The sequence below is a fragment of the Cyphomyrmex costatus genome, unplaced genomic scaffold, assembly GCF_001594065.2.
Source record: "Cyphomyrmex costatus isolate MS0001 unplaced genomic scaffold, Ccosl1.0 scaffold1038, whole genome shotgun sequence".
Taxonomy (NCBI): domain Eukaryota; kingdom Metazoa; phylum Arthropoda; class Insecta; order Hymenoptera; family Formicidae; genus Cyphomyrmex; species Cyphomyrmex costatus.
The window spans coordinates 72327-89339 of record NW_017274995.1 but is presented as its reverse complement, the minus strand read 5'-3'; the positions used below and the strand labels follow the sequence as shown (position 1 = coordinate 89339).

Here is a 17013-nt window from a genome sequence, read left to right as displayed (position 1 = left end):
TATCTCCTTATGTGGAGTATAGGACGTCTATAGACCTCTTTTGTCCGAGGCCTATATTCGTTTCTCGAATCAGATTGTTTTTCGGATTTGTGGGTGATTGGTCCACAGAATTCTACCTCAGTCAGATATTAGAGACAAATATCTACTGATATGTATACTGATGTATAGGACCCATAGTTTAACGCCGAATCCGAACGGCGCTGATGATCATAGATCTTTTGATCACCAGGTGGAGCCATTTTTTGGCTCATTAAACGCGAAAAATCATCGCGTTTGGGCGCACGTGGGATTGAACTCGGGTCTACAAATCGCGAGTCAATCGCACAGAGCGGTGAGCCACTCGACGCCACACAATTGATTACAATAGTTGAATTTAATTAAAAGAATATACTCGGGTTAAAGTCCTCGCTCGTGACTTAGACCGGTCGGCGACACTCGCTATCGCGGATGTTATATGACCCGGTTCTCGCGACGCGCGTAACGTATCGTTACATTTAGATGTATGACAAGACTCTCTCGCCGGTCCTTAGACCGCCGAATATATAGGCGTCGCGGAGTCATCGAACTAGCGGCATTCGTGCCGCGTGTGCAACGCGGACTTCGTCCTCTTGCATTTCAGCAGTTCGTTGTCCTGTCGAAGTGCAAGATTTGCTTTTTATTAATAATCGTTCGATGTGCGTGCGGTCATTGCTTTCGTTCGATCAGTGATCGTTGTCCGCACGCGTTATGGAATTTGCAGCCTTGCATTTCCGCAAGTCGTTGCTATGCCGAAATGCAAAGGTTGCTTTGCAGTAATAATCTTGCATTTCCGCCAGCTCGTTGCTAGGCTGAAATGCGAGACTTAATTGTGGTAGCACTCGCGGGCTACAACAGGGCGATAGAGCGGACGGTATCTTATTATCCTTTAAATTAAGAGAGATGGAACAAAAAAGGTATGTCGCAGTTATGGGTAAGTTCAAAACTCATTTTGGCGAGAAAACAAACGTAATATACGAACGAGCTCGGTTCAATCAACGCTGTCAGGACGCGAACGAAACAGTAGACGAATTCATCGCCGATTTGTTTAGATTAGTTGAATCTTGCAAAGAAACCTGCGGGAAGAGCTCATAAGAGACCGCATTGTGGTAGGCGTGAGGAATACGAAATTATCGGAGGCCATGCAATTACAATCCGATTTAAGGGGTTATATCTGTTTGAAATTTTTTTTTCCAATTTTTTTTATTGGCTTAAAGTACGCTAAAACATCCCTAGATTTATAATCAATAACGTCCTTGTATAAAATCAACTTAGAAATATTTTTAAAATTAATTTTTCTGAAGCAACTCCTTTTGTTGATGCTAAACCATATAAAAATTTAAGTGCTTCTAAAAAAGAGTGCATTGGTCATGTGCAGAAAAGAATGGGAAGTCGCCTACGTAATGTAAAAAAAACGACTAAAGGTCTTGGGGGCCGAGGTAAACTAACTGGTAAACTTATTAATGAACTCACAATTTTTTATGGGCTTGCTATTCGAAGAAATACTGGATCTGTCGAAAATATGCGGTAAGATATCTGGGCGACTTTATGTCATAAAATATCTTCTGATAAAATACCGCAACATAATAAGTGTCCGACTGGAGTCGACTCTTGGTGCTCTTGGCAGCGCGACAAAGCTTCAGGTTTGCTATCAAGTTTTACGCATAAGCCTATGCATGAAGATGTTTTCAAAGCGATAAAGCCGATCTACGAAGAACTTAGCTCGGACGATCTTCTTTCACGCTGCTTGGGTGGATACACGCAAAATACCAACGAATCGTTCAATTCGGTCGTGTGGTCCATCGCACCGAAGACTGTGTCAAGCGGAAAAACTGTGCTCGATATAGCGACTGATGTCGCCATTATCAATTTTAATGATGGCCTTTTAAGCTTATTTCCTATCTACGATGCACTTGGATTGACGGTTGGACGAAATTTATACGATTTTTGTTTGGAATCAGACGAAAACCGCATCAAAGCCACCAAGCATTCACTTTCCGATATCGCAAAAGAGGCTCGACGCAGCATTACATCGACCAGAAAAGAGCTGGAGGAGCAAAATACGGCCGTGGAAGGGCAATTGTATAGTGCTGGGATAGCAGAGTGAAGGTAAAAAAATAGTCATGGACCATATTATTATGATTTTGAAAAATTACGTTTTCAAACTTCAAACGCGTTTTTCTCGAAACCATGTTTTCGAAATTGGCGAGCAGTAGAACTCGAAGAGTTTTTATCCGATCGACTTGAAAATTTAACTATAACTTCTTCATTTGATTATCTAGTGAAGTATACACGATTTTAACAATTGATGAAGAGGATTTTTTTAAATAAAAAATTTAAGTCGATTTTTTTCGTCGAAAATGCGAATTTATTTTCTAAGTCTCGCCATTCTGCGAAAAAAATTCTAAAATTATAATCGTGTGTACTTCACTAGCTAAACTCATGCAGTTCATGAAAAAAATTTGTTTATGCTTCCAGATGGTGATCCAGGTAACTTCTACTGCTCACCACGGAGGACCTTCGAAAAATCTTATATTGTTTATGCGGTCCTACAGCCGGCATTTTGTAAAAAAATTGTCAATTATAAAATTTTTTCTTACTCCTAAAGAGTTGCTTAATCGATTGGTATATTGGTTGTAAATTATAATTTAAAAATGTACTCACAGAAAGATCTTGAAAAAACCCTTTTTTTTGGGGCTCCAAACAGATATAACCCCTTAACCCTCAAAAAAGCCATTACAAAAACACGGCAAGCAGACGAAGTAAAACGTCACCAGATCATAGTAAGAGGGGAACAGACCTCAGCAACAAGCGGATTAGAGATGGACCATACTCGCCAACAAGGTTCAAATCGACAAAGTAAGATGTCAAGGAAACAAAGAGAGCAGAGAGGTAATAATCAAGCACAGAAAAGGTGTAGCAGATGTGGACGTGCACCACACCATGCATTCGCAGTCTGTCCAGCAAAATATTCAGAATGCAATAATTGCAGTAAAAAAGGATACTGGGCGGCAGCTTGCAAGGCAAAGAAAAAGAAAGTAAGCAAAATCAATGAGAATAAATCCGGTGAAGGTAAGAGCAATTCATATTCAGCAGCGGACGCAGTATTCGCGGATCAAAAATTGACTCTGCGGTAACAGATACAACACCAGCGTGGAAGACGACAGTCAGAGTGAATAAAATACCCATCAATTTCAAGATTGATACGGGAGCGGACGTATCTATCATCAGCGACGAGTTGCGAAAAGAACATTTCAGCAAAATTGCGATGAGTCGAAGCGAAAAACAAAGCAATCTACGAGCGGTAGAAAACTTAAGTTTCCGGTCAGCGGAACGATGCAGGTTAACATGGAATGGCAGGGACAAAAATGTCAGGAACGAATATACGTTGTACCCGGAAGCAGAGAGCCGTTACTCACAATCAGTCGAACAGTCATTGAACGATTAGGTATCATCCGTTGGGTGAATACAGTGTGGGAACAACCAGAATTTAAATACAAAGAGGTATTTAAAGGTCTGGGGGGTAGGTTGTCTTGACACTATACCCTTAGATTAAAAGAAAACGCAAGTCCATATGCAGTGTCGACACCAAGAAGAGTAGCAATTCCGTTACGCGAAAAGGTACAGAAAGCATTACAAGCCATACAGAGGGAAGGCATCATCAGCCAAGTGGATGAGCCTGCAGAGTGGTGTGCAGGAATGGTGGTCGTACCAAAACTGAGAGGAGACGTCCGGATATGCGTGGATTATACGCAGTTGAATAAAAGTGTTCAGAGAGAGAAACATATATTCACCCCCTTCGGACGATTTTATTTCAATAGGTTACCCATGGAGTTATCGTCATCCGGCGAACATTTCCAGAAGCAGATGAGTGCCATTTTGGAAGGAATAGAAGGAGCATGCAATTTAATGGATGACATTTTAGTATATGGAACCACAAAAGCTGAACACGATAGAAGATTGGAAATCGTTCTGAAGAGGCTTCAAGAGAATGAAGTTACGTTAAATAAGGAGAAATGCGTATTTAGAACGTCCAGCGTGAAGTTTTTAGGTTACGTAATTTCAGCAGAGAAAGGAGTGCGACCGGATCCGGATAAAGTCAGAGCAGTCAGGAGAGGTTCCGCGGACGCCGTAGCGATCGGACGTACACGCGCGATCGGTCCGTGACGGCCGACACATAGGAAAGCAGATCGTGTGTTAGTTAGTGAATGATGCAGTAAAAGTGGTTGAAATGAGGAAAACAATGAAAGGTGTTAAAAAATAGGAAAGATTTGGAAAAGTTTATAACAAAGTTTAAACAATGTGTAAAGATAGTGACAGGATTATAAAAATGGAAATCGTAGAAATAACAGTGAATGTGACAGACATTACTGGAAGTGAAGTGGAAGAACAGACGTGTGTTTAAACAAAAATCTTGGAACACAGTTACTAATAATTTATTAAATTTTAAGTAAATAATAAGAAAGTTAAATGTATATCGAGAATATTCTCTCACCGAAGACAATGAGGTCTTTGTAAAGTGTATCAAAGTATCGGAGATACCAAGAGAATAAACAGAGGTAGCATTCCTGAACATACAACGGGGTGTTCCGTAACCACACAGAGCATATGAAGAAAGAATGAAGAAGTACTGGTCAAAAGAACGGAAGAAGCTTGGTTAAGCCATAATGGGAGGATTAGATGGAGAAAGGAGAGCAAGATGGGAGATAATGGTGATTATAATTGCCCACCATAGGTTGTAAAATACTCCGGGATAATATCAAAATTGCGCGACACTCGGTACTGTTAGATGCCAAACGATCAAAAGATGTATACATTGGAAATAGTAAACTGAGGATACAAAAGAGAACAATAACAGGTGAATAGCAAGTACGGACTATTTTAGAGAAAAAGTCGGAGAATATCTCAGTTAATTACTAAATGACAGGATTATTTAAATAGTGTACCTTAGTGCAACAATAAGTGCCAGGAAAGCTAGCAAGAGTGAAGCAAGTAATTTGTGAGAAAAGCGGGAACAAGTAGCAAGATGAAACTGAGGAATTATGCACAATGTTTGCTGAATAAAAATCCTTAGAAGCCGGACAACAGTACTACGGAAAAGGTTAGTGAGAAGAAAATGAAACAACCTAATTTCCGCGCGGATCAGCTCGTCGTAATTTTCGCTAGTCGCGAAAAAGGTTCGCACGGGAAGAGAGAATGCAGAATCAAATTTAGACTAGACACAGTATTTTACAAAAGACAGAAACGTTTATTGTGTGTAGTGTGTGTATTTACAAATAAGTGTGTGTACGTGTTCGTAAGTGACAAGCAGGTGTGTATTCGTGTGCCGGTGTAGATGTGTATGTTGTGTATATTGTCGAGACGGCAAGCAGACGAGACGGATACAAGACGTGTATAGAAAAACTACGAGGCGCGGACAAAGAAACTAAGATATTACGGACGGCACGAACAGAAAAACTATACGTGTGAATTACGGCGCGAGTACGGCGGAAAACGCGGGGGAATCTCCGAATCCCAAAATGGACGCGAGGCGCGGTCGGCGGTATAACAATACGAATACGCGTACGCGAAGTATACGCCAGCGGCGGATGACGGTCGCGGCGCGGATAACGCAGTGGGCGTTCCCTCTATGCAATGAGGGACGCTTCGCAAAAATGTAGAATGCACAGGAACCTTACGACCGACTGCCAAGAACGCTTGGCGGAGGCGAAGAACACTTCACCTCCTTTTCTCGCCGGTGCGCAAAGTCTAGGATACTGGCGTACGGCTGTCAAGAATTCTTGACGGAGGCAAAGAACGCTTTACCCCCTTTTCGCGTCGTACGGCCAGCGGATCAGGAGTTTTGGTGATCGACTGTCAAGAACGCTTGACGGAGACCAAGAACACTTGACCCTCTTTTCGCGTCGGATCACCGGAGCTAGGATCGGAGCAGGATTCGTACTGGAGCGGCGGTTCGGATAGAAGAGAGCTCCCGGAGCAATAATTACGCGTTACATACTAATTATTGCTCCCGCTCGTTTAATTACGGTCTTTTCCGTTATCGCCTGGCGGTTGGCAATTTCTGCGGAGGGGATTGTCGATCGGCGATGTTCGGTCGCGTTCGGTCGGAGCGGCGATAGCTACTGTCGACGAAACTTTGCCACACTGCAACGGATGAATAATATACAATGATAACTATATACAATGATAACAATAACTTATGCCCAATACAAATTACAATATACAAAAAAAAGTAGCTACCGGGAACGATGCAGTCCGAGGTGCATCGTTACATCGCCCCCTTCCCTACAGTGCCTGAATCGAGAGGCACATTTACAATTTCCGTACGGAGCGGACGCTGCCCTCACCGTTAAAGCGGATGTGCCAGCGGCTGCCTCTGCTGCGTGTCTTGTATTCCCGGGCCACATGCGCCGAGAAATGCGGTACCTCCACAATGTGGCCTTTTTCCACTTCCACTGGTACTGGTGGCGGTGGTAGCGGGCCCATGGGTCTTGAGGGCCGTGGTTCCGGTGGTTCCGGCTTTGGCTCCTCCCGTGGCCGCTTGCGTGCCGGGGGCGGTGGTGGCTTGGCCGTTAGCCATCCCTTTTTCTGCTGCTGTTGCAGATCGGACCGCTGTATCGTGCACCCGACTGTCGGCACGTGCTTGCGCGGTGGCGGGTACGTGACGGCTGGTAGTCTTAAGTCGGCGATTGTTGGACGAGCGAATCCAGGGTTAGCCGGATCGTATTACTCGTTAATAAAAACGTCGATCGCGTTCAGGATTTCGTCCGTGTCCATGGCTATCTACTGACAGTTTGACTATTTAATCGCGACGACAGCTTGTCCGGGCGCGAAACAGCTGTTTTGTTTTCACTCGACGTCACTGGGGTCGATGTCCGGATCCTCGGAATTATTTGTTGTGACTTCGGAGTCATTCACCTCGGAGTCATTGTCCTCCGAATCGGTATTATCGTCTATTTCAGAATCGTCGTTAGCGGTGTCGGCGGAGTCGGCGGGGGGGGGGACGGTGCGGGCTTTAAGTCTTGTATATGTATGTGACGGTACCAGCGGCCGCTTGTATCGCGTAAATCGTAGATGACCGGGGATACTACTCGTCGCACCTCGAGCGGTCCTTTAAATTTCGGCGCTAATTTTGCATTAAATGCGGCGGCTTTATTTGAGAGTGGATGCTCTCGTTTATACACTTGTTCGCCGATTCGCGGTTTCCACGGTCTGCGTCTCAGATCGTAATAGTGTTGTTGCCTTTGAAAAGCTTGTGCGAGATTAATCCGCACAAGTTCGTAGGCTTCTTCGAGGTGGCGGCGGGTAGCATCCGGCGGCGGAGCGATGCTTTTACATGCGTCTTTTGCGTTTACCGGCGACAGTAGCTCCCGACCGAGATTTATATACGCTGGCGTATACCCAGTAGCATCGTGATGCGCGGAATTAAACGCGAACTGGAGTTCGGGGATGCGGTCATCCCAGTCACGATGGTTGCGCTGCACGTATTGCGCAATCATCGTTTTTACGGTGCGGTTCGTTCGCTCGACCGGATTACAATGCGGCGCGTATGCTGGCGTATACGTATGTCGGATTTCGTGCGCGGCGAGCAACTTGTTTAGACTTAAATTGAGTCCCGTTGTCGGAAATTATATTTTCCGGGCATCCGTGGCGGAGAATAATTCGGTTTTTAATAGCTCCCGCGATGATAGAGGCGGTTGCGCGTCGTAGAGCCTTCATCTCGAGCCATTTAGAGAACCTATCTTGCATGGTGATTAACCATGTGTTCCCTTTCTTTGATCGCGGTAGTGGTCCGACCAAGTCGAGGGTGACGTGTTGCCAGGGGCGGTGCGTGGCGGTCGCGTGCATCATCCCGGCGGGTTTGGCTTGCAGAACTTTGTGTCTAAGGCAGTTCTTGCACTCGCGGACATAGCGAGAAATGTCGCGAGCCATTCCTGGCCAGTAATAAACTTGCATGACGCGTGCCATCGTTTTTGCAATGCCTAAGTGGCCCGCGGTGGCCGCGTCATGATTTTCATGCAGTATCGCGTCGCGTCGTTCTTTCGGTACGCATTCCTTCCACTGTTGGTCGGCTGGCGGGCGTTTCCTTAAAATCCAAATTGTGCAGCAGGTGGCGGTAAAGCCTGTCGCCGCGAACCTCGTAATCGGGGTGTCGGCGCGGGTCGGTCTGAACGGCGGTGAATAGTCGGCGGTACCACGGACAGCGCGGCGGGATATTGGCAGCGGCGGTGACCGGTTGGCGTGAGAGCGCGTCTGCGACCCGATTTAATGAGCCTTTTCGATATTTAATATCAAACTCATATTGCTGGAGCTCGAATGCCCATCGTCCGAGGCGCCCCGTGGGTGAATCTAATTTTTGCAGCCATTTTAATGACTGGTGATCGGTGATAACGGTGAACTGGTAACCTTCTAAGTAGTCGCGCATTCGGCGGATTCCCCAGATGACGGCGAGGCATTCGAGCTCGATCGCGCTGTAATTCCGTTCGGCCTGATTTAGCGTGCGACTAGCATACGCGATGACCCTCTCTCCCTCCGGGAAGTTTTGCGTAAGCACAACCCCGAGGCCGGTATTACTTGCGTCGGTCTGCAAAATAAATCGGCGTGTGAAGTCAGGACAGGCCGGCACGGGAGCGGTCGTGAGCGTCGTTTTTAACGCTCAAATGCGGCTTCTTCGGCGGGTCCCAACTTCCACCTTGCGTTTTTACGCGTGAGTGCTGTGAGTGGGGTGGCTACCGTCGCGAAATTCTGTATGAAGCGCCGCACAGTGTTTTTGCGTATGTACTTCATTTTCAAAAGTCGCGCGACAAGCCATTTTTCAATGAATCTTAACGTATTTTTTTTTTAAATGTTCATAAAACTGTCTATTATAAGGTAATGCTGCCTAAATAAACGAAGTTTCAATCGAACCTAAGAAAAATGGAATATTATTGTATATAAATATTCTTGCAAGTTGCGGGCAGCATGAATTTGTACTTTCTTGCCCGCAAAATAGGAATATTTTAAACTTGATTTAGTAGCAAATTACATTAGTGTATCTACAAAAGTAATTTGTCCTTGATCTAGGAAAAAAAGTACCCTTTAAAAGCCATGCAGGTCCCTTCATACGATCTTTAAGATTAGTGAAGTATTGCACTTGTTCCTTTAATGTTATGATGGAGTTGTTTCTTAATTCATTTAAAAAATTGTTATTACATTTTATTGATGTGTTGAAATACAAATCTATTCGAATTTATGTGACTAAGAACTATCAAAAATTGTAAGTAGATCGTAAGCTACAGAGGTTAAATACTTCTCTATGTAAATAATGAAGGTTACTCATTTTTTTTCCAAGACAATGTAAACATTCGAAACTGTAAACTTTGAGCTATTCGTTTATGGTGTGTAGCGAATTTCAAGGTTCACAATATCTCCAGTGAATAGCTTCTTCATTAACATATCAAGAAGTTGATTGGAAAGTTATAAGAAAATCTGACTAATAGGTTAACAAGTTGTTGATGTTTAAAATGTAGAAAATAAATAAATTTTTGTACCCTGGCATTAGCTGGTGAACTGCCTTGACTGGATTGACAAAGGATTCAATTCACGACCCCGGAGTATGCCACGAGGAGGCTGCGATAGGAATTTATACTCCATTTTTTTTTATTTTTATATATTTTTTTTACACTTTTTTTAAATTTTTTTACTTTTTTTCTAATTTTTATACTTTTTTTAAAATTTTTATACTTTTTTTTAACATTTGTTTACTATTTTTTTCATTTTTTATCTTATATATATTTTCTTATTATGCAGCTAATTTTAAATGATTTTCAGAACTTTCACAGAAATCGCAGAAATTTTAATCGCACATATAATTAACCAATTTCAATAGATTCATCCTAATGTTACACTTCCACTCCGAGATCTAAATAACTGCAAATAAATATTAATATAATTCTGTCAATTTTTTTTTAATCTGACCATTTCTTATTATTTTTATCCGCCATGTTGAATCCGTTATATTCAATTTAGAAAACCTGACATGGGATTCGTATTCAGCCTCTCATCCGGGGTGCTTTCTGTCGGTGAGTCCCCTCGCCTCTCACCATATCTAAAACCAATAGACTTATTCTGAAATCATTAAGTCTATCGCTTTTTTTGTCAAACATTTAACCTTTTTTTTCTCCTTTATCCGAAACGAACTGATAACAGGATCTGACGTAATCAATAAGTAATGCAGAATATCTTTGTTAGTTGATTTTCTGTCTGACATCCTGCTGTGATGGCTTCGCGCTTCTCGGAAAATTTTGTTGTTGGCTTCTTGGGGCTCTTCTGACAGCCATCCAAAGGGAATGTCAAACTGAGCGATGATATCAGTACCGTGGAGTAAAATTTTATGAATTGACGGTGGCATTTTATACCATCCGTACAATTGTACACAACGCTTTGCTGTAACCATGCAATATTTTTTAAATTTCGCACAGTCGATCATACCGTTGGAAGTACTCGTTAATACTTGCAAGATGTTGTGGAATCTTTTGAGTAGCATTTTATCTAATCCTGTACATTTTGCTACTTTCACCGCATTAGAGAAAAAAGAACGAGCAACATTACCAGTGTTTGTTGTTCCTGCACCTTGTTTAACAACATCTACCACTATCGATACTTTTGATTTTAAAAGACACTGAATTTTTTTCTTGCGTAATTTCTTCAATTCTTTTTCTTCCTTCGATCTAGCACAGCCTTGTTTGAAATCTTGGTTATAGGCTACATGAAGAAAATATTCCATACAACGTATCCAGCAATGTAATGTGTGCAAACCGAATTTGTAAAAGTCTGTATTGGGAACAAAATTGTTCTTGATGCAATTCAATTTATTGACAAATTTTGGCCCAACACCGCATACATTGCAACGAGTGGAGGCATTTTGACCACAAAGAACACTGCACACCTTACCATCAATCATGGTACACTTCAGATCAAAACCTACTTCAAGCCGTATGCTATTTATTTCGAATTCGTACGTTTCTACTTTTTGAAGTAAATTTGAATAACGTAAATACAGATCTGAAGTGTTGGAAGGGGTTTCTTTAAGAAATTCGAATTTTACAGGTCTACAAAACTGAACCGAATTTGGTGTATCATTAACCCAAATAACCGTATCCTTATGTTTTAACATAAGGGGAACGAAACAAACAACAAAAACGGAACTATCGTCGCACTCATTAATTGCATCTGATCGAGAATCTGACCATTTTTGACGGGTCGTCTGCTGTCCGCTGGCACCATCCATGCCCCACTTACCAATTAGAATAATTTTTTCTGCCGATAGTAATTTCAATTTTTCCTCATCGAATCTTGAAAGAATTCTTCTTGTGGTGTGCGCTAACATAGTTATAAAGTGCACTTCCGCACCTTTGTCGGAAATTTTGATGTGACTACTTTCAGGATAACAAAGTTCTTTTGCCATAACAATTTGATTATAAGGAGCATACATTTTGTTACCTGTTATTCTTTCGGTGTGAACCTGTAATTTTTTGTACTTTCGAGCAGTTAATCCAACATCTACGTACATGGCCAAACTTTTATTCAAGGCGTCTTCATCATTGGAATCATGTTCCACTGTAGGAGTTGTTTCATCAACATTACTCATATTTTCTTTCTTCTCAAGTGCCCTTTTTAATTCGTCTTCGCTGTACGTGGCAGCAAGTTCATCTATTCGTCGCCTTTTCGTCATGTCTGACCCTTGTTCATACGACAAACGCGGGCGCCCTGTCTTTTTTACAGCCGCAGCCCTAGCCGGAGAACGATTCGATGGAATGGATGTCAAAGATATTATAAAATCGTTTTCTAAATACAACGCATACTTAACTTTGAAAGCAACCTTAGTACGATTTGCAGTTTGCCATTTCCTATGAAATGTGGGATAAAAAACATTAAGCAGCTTATCTGTAATGTGTTTTAGTTGTGCTTCGGAATAATCGTTTGTAGTACGTATATTTTCTACTATTTTTTAGCGACTGTATCCTTTGGTCGACATCGATAATTATCCCAAAATGCTTCACACAATGTCAAATTGCTAATGACGTGATTCATATTTGAAAAAACCGTTATTTCTTAAGCCAGACAGTAAGAAATAAATAAATTTAAAAAAAATATATATATATACATATATATAAATATATATATATGTATATGTATGTATTATATAAATATATAAATATATTTAGTACAGGTTACTATGAGGGAATAACAAATATAAATAGGCAGTCGTTTCTCACAATCGTAAACGATCAATCAGGTATCTAAATCTCAATAAATCAGGTTGTAAAGTCGTTTGATATCATCTTCCTATTAGTACAAGCAGAATCTCACTTCTCTCGTGGGTTTATCCATTAGGTCTGAAGCGTCACGCGCCAACTGTTATGCCATGCCGTTCGTGAATTAAGAAAAAAGGCACTGACCTCGCAGACCGCGATTTACTTCATTGCGGGTAAAAAGACGGGCACTTCTTTTACACGCGAATCGTAAATGCAGAAGAACTTCGTTATCTTGAAAGTGGACACATTACAATTTCTTGAACTTATTTTTATTGTAATATGTTTGAATTTTTCTAATTCCCTTTTCTCTTTTTAATTGAAGGCTTTATGCGCATAAGGAATTCAGTGTGAACAATAGTGTTGAAATAGTTGACGATTAAAAATGTTTCAAATTTTTAACTAAACAGACAATCCTTACGCAGAATAACAAGATACATTTTACTTTCATCGAGAGAAATCTTTACATTGTTCAGTTTGTTTGCTAAAAAAGAAAAACCATGTTTTTTAAAAGTAAACATTTTTTATATTTTTTCATATCAGCTCGTGATTACCTTAACAATTTCAAGAATTTCGAAATAAAATAAAATAGACTTCATAGATTACACGTTTCTGAAAGTAAATTAATAACAACAGACGTTAATGTTTGTATTAATAAAAAAGTTATTCATTTCTTTCCAGAACAGTGTACGAATTTCTCAAAGTTTACAGTTTCGAATGTTTACATTGTCTTGGAAAAAAAATGAGTAACCTTCATTATTTACATAGAGAAGTATTTAACCTCTGTAGCTTACGATCTACTTACAATTTTTGATAGTTCTTAGTCACATAAATTCGAATAGATTTGTATTTCAACACATCAATAAAATGTAATAACAATTTTTTAAATGAATTAAGAAACAACTCCATCATAACATTAAAGGAACAAGTGCAATACTTCACTAATCTTAAAGATCGTATGAAGGGACCTGCATGGCTTTTAAAGGGTACTTTTTTTCCTAGATCAAGGACAAATTACTTTTGTAGATACACTAATGTAATTTGCTACTAAATCAAGTTTAAAATATTCCTATTTTGCGGGCAAGAAAGTACAAATTCATGCTGCCCGCAACTTGCAAGAATATTTATATACAATAATATTCCATTTTTCTTAGGTTCGATTGAAACTTCGTTTATTTAGGCAGCACTACCTTATAATAGACAGTTTTATGAACATTTAAAAAAAAAATACGTTAAGATTCATTGAAAAATGGCTTGTCGCGCGACATTTGAAAATGAAGTACCTACGCAAAAACACTGTGCGCCGGTACCATGACGCTACGCCCAGGAATTGGCGTATTTGCTTAACGGTTTTTGGTACCGGCCACTTCTCAATCGCGCTGACCTTCTCCGGATCCGTGCGTAGCCCGTCGTGATCCACGATATGGCCGAGATACTTTAGCTGGTCGACGCAAAACCGGCATTTCTCGGGATTTATGCGGAGCTTAGCCTCCCGGAGTCGTTGAAAAACTTCGCGCAGTGTCTTTAGATGTTCCGCGAATGTTCCGTTGATGATGATGATATCATCTAGATACACAAAGACGTGCGGTTCTAGTTCCGGTCCGAGGACGGTGTCTAAAAGTCGCTGGAAGGTGGCCGGTGCGGAGTGCAGGCCGAACGGCATGACAGTAAATTGATACAGGCCTTTACCGGGGATCGTAAACGCGGTCACGGGCTTGCTCTCAGGCGTAAGCGGTACTTGCCAATATCCGTTCTTAAGATCTAGTGTCGTCAGGTAACGTGCCCCCCGTAGCTTGTCCAGTGTCGCGGTTATTTGCGGGAACGGATATCGTCGGGCTCGGTTACGTCGTTGACGCGGCGGAAATCTATGCAGAACCGATTCTGGCCATTTTTCTTTTTGACCACCACGACCGGAGAGCTCCACGGGCTCGTTGCATGCTCAATTACGCCTTCGCGTAACATCTCCTGCACTTCGTGATCGATGACGGCCTGCATAGCTGGATTGCCCGGACGGTACTGTTGTTTAATAACGGCCGCGCGTCGGGCTTTACACGGATCTGGTGGTGTGCCAGATGTGTGGGCCCTTGCACGGTCTCGAAAGCAGGTAATTCGACATCGAGGAAGCTATGCAGGCGTCGTCTCTCCTCCTCGGAGCCCTGTGTTAGCCCCTCGGTGGCCGCGGTGGTTGCTAAGTCGGTGGTAGTCGGTGTCGACGGCGGCGGCGGTATCGCGTAACCGAGCTTCCCCCACAAATCCATCCCGATTAATACCGCGCTTCGGAGCGTCGGCATCACCCTGAAGGGGTGTGTGACGCATCGGTCCCCGATTTTAACTACGAGTTCAACTCGGCCGGGTAACGCGACGACCTGGCTGTCCGCGAGCTGCACTTCCCCCCCATCTGGATGTGCGATGAATCCCATTGCTATCAGGGCGTCGTTCGTTTCGCCGTTGACGAACGATATCTCCGATCCGGTATCTATTAACGCGTCGAATAACTGGCTTCCTATACTTACGGTTGTATGCGGCCGGGGCGTGAACGTTATTCTACGGACCGGGGGGGTGGCCGAAGGTCCGCTGGTCCGTGCGTCGTTTCCCGGTGGCGGATGGCAGTCCTTAGTAAAGACGCCATCTTTTCCGCATTGGGAACAAAATTTTTTCGGCGGGCGTCGGCAGTCGAAACGAGTGTGTCCACGTTGTTTACAACGCCAACAGCACTCGTCTCGGTGGTATACGGCGGCGGCAGCTGGAATTTCTCGCGCGTCGGCTTTGATTTTCGTTTCGGCTTTTTCAGTCTTTTCCATAGCGAGCAGTTCGCGGCTTCGCGACTCAGATCTTGAATCGTTCGTACATCGGAACGGCGGATACGGAGTTGGTACGAATAATGTGAATTTCGGTACAAATATTCCAGCTGTCGCCGCTCGGACGTTATCCCGGCGCGGTTTATTAGCGATATTAATGCGGTGGAATATTTGAAGAAAATCTCGCCCGGTTTTGGCTTGCGTGCGTGGACGTCCTCCATTAACTGGAATTCGTCAGCATGTGGAAGGAATGCGGCCTTAAAGCTCGACACGAAATCCCCCCACGATTCCCATCGTTTACGGTTTCCGCGGCACCACGCCTGGGCGTCCCCCTTCAACAGAGTCGGTAATCCGCGAAAAAATTGCTGGTCGGTATACTCGTAGTCGTCCTTGAGCTCCTGTTCTCGCTCCAAGAACGACCACGGGTCTTTTCCCTCGAACTGAAGACCCCACTTACGCATCTGGTTGATAACTTTCGCCGGTGTGTCCTCCGGATTGGACGGGGCGGCGAGACTCGCGGGCAGATTCATAGCGGTGCTATTCAAATCTGCGACGGATGCCCGGGGTGCGCGAAATTCCGGTGCGGTACGCGTCGGAGGTATGGCCTGAGCCATGAAGTCGTCGGGGTGTTCGTCGATGTACTCGCTGAAGCGTCGGCGTAACTCGTCGATCGTGCCGTCGGAATCGAGACCGAAAATCTCTAACTCGCGGATAAGATCGGGTTTATTTAGCGCGTAAATCCACGATTTCGGAATCGAATGCATCTCTCTTCTTCGATCTTGTCCCTGTTCGGGCGCCATGAAACAACCTAATTTCCGCGCGGATCAGCTCGTCGTCATTTTCGCTAGTCGCGAAAAAGTTTCACACGGGAAGAGAGAATGCAGAAGCAAATTTAGACTAGACACAGTATTTTACAAAAGACAGAAACGTTTATTGTGTGTAGTGTGTGTATTTACAAATGAGTGTGTGTACGTGTTCGTAAGTGACAAGCAGGTGTGTATTCGTGTGCCGGTGTAGATGTGTATGTTGTGTATATTGTCGAGACGGCAAGCAGACGAGACGGATACAAGACGTGTATAGAAAAACTACGAGGCGCGGACAAAGAAACTAAGATATTACGGACGGCACGAACAGAAAAACTATACGTGTGAATTATGGCGCGAGTACGGCGGAAAACGCGGGGGAATCTCCGAATCCCAAGACGGACGCGAGGCGCGGTCGGCGGTATAACAATACGAATACGCGTACGCGAAGTATACGCCAGCGGCGGATGACGGTCGCGGCGCGGATAACGCGGTGGGCGTTCCCTCTATGCAATGAGGGACGCTTCGCAAAAATGTAGAATGCACAAGAACCTTACGACCGACTGCCAAGAACGCTTGGCGGAGGCGAAGAACACTTCACCCCCTTTTCTCGCCGGTGCGCAAAGTCTAGGATACTGGCGTACGGCTGTCAAGAACGCTTGACGGAGGCAAAGAACGCTTTACCCCCTTTTCGCGTCGTACGGTCAGCGGATCAGGAGTTTTGGTGATCGACTGTCAAGAACGCTTGACGGAGACCAAGAACACTTGACCCCCTTTTCGCGTCGGATCACCGGAGCTAGGATCGGAGCAGGATTCGTACTGGAGCGGCGGTTCGGATAGAAGAGAGCTCCCGGAGCAATAATTACGCGTTATATACTAATTATTGCTCCCGCTCGTTTAATTACGGTCTTTTCCGTTATCGCCTGGCGGTTGGCAATTTCTGCGGAGGGGATTGTCGACCGGCAATGTTGGGTCGCGTTCGATCGTAGCGGCGGATAGCGCGAAGCGCAGATCGTTCGGCGATCTTCGGACGCGTTTGGTCGGAACGGCGATAGCTACTGTCGACGAAACTTTACCACACTGCAACGGATGAATAATATACAA

General features: G+C 43.6%; 1 pseudogene; it reads right to left on the bottom strand.

The window, feature by feature from the left end:
• Positions 1-8029: 8029 nt before the first annotated feature.
• LOC108773826 (uncharacterized) lies at positions 8030-15906 on the bottom strand (annotated as a pseudogene).
• Between the last annotated feature and the right edge of the window lie 1107 nt (positions 15907-17013).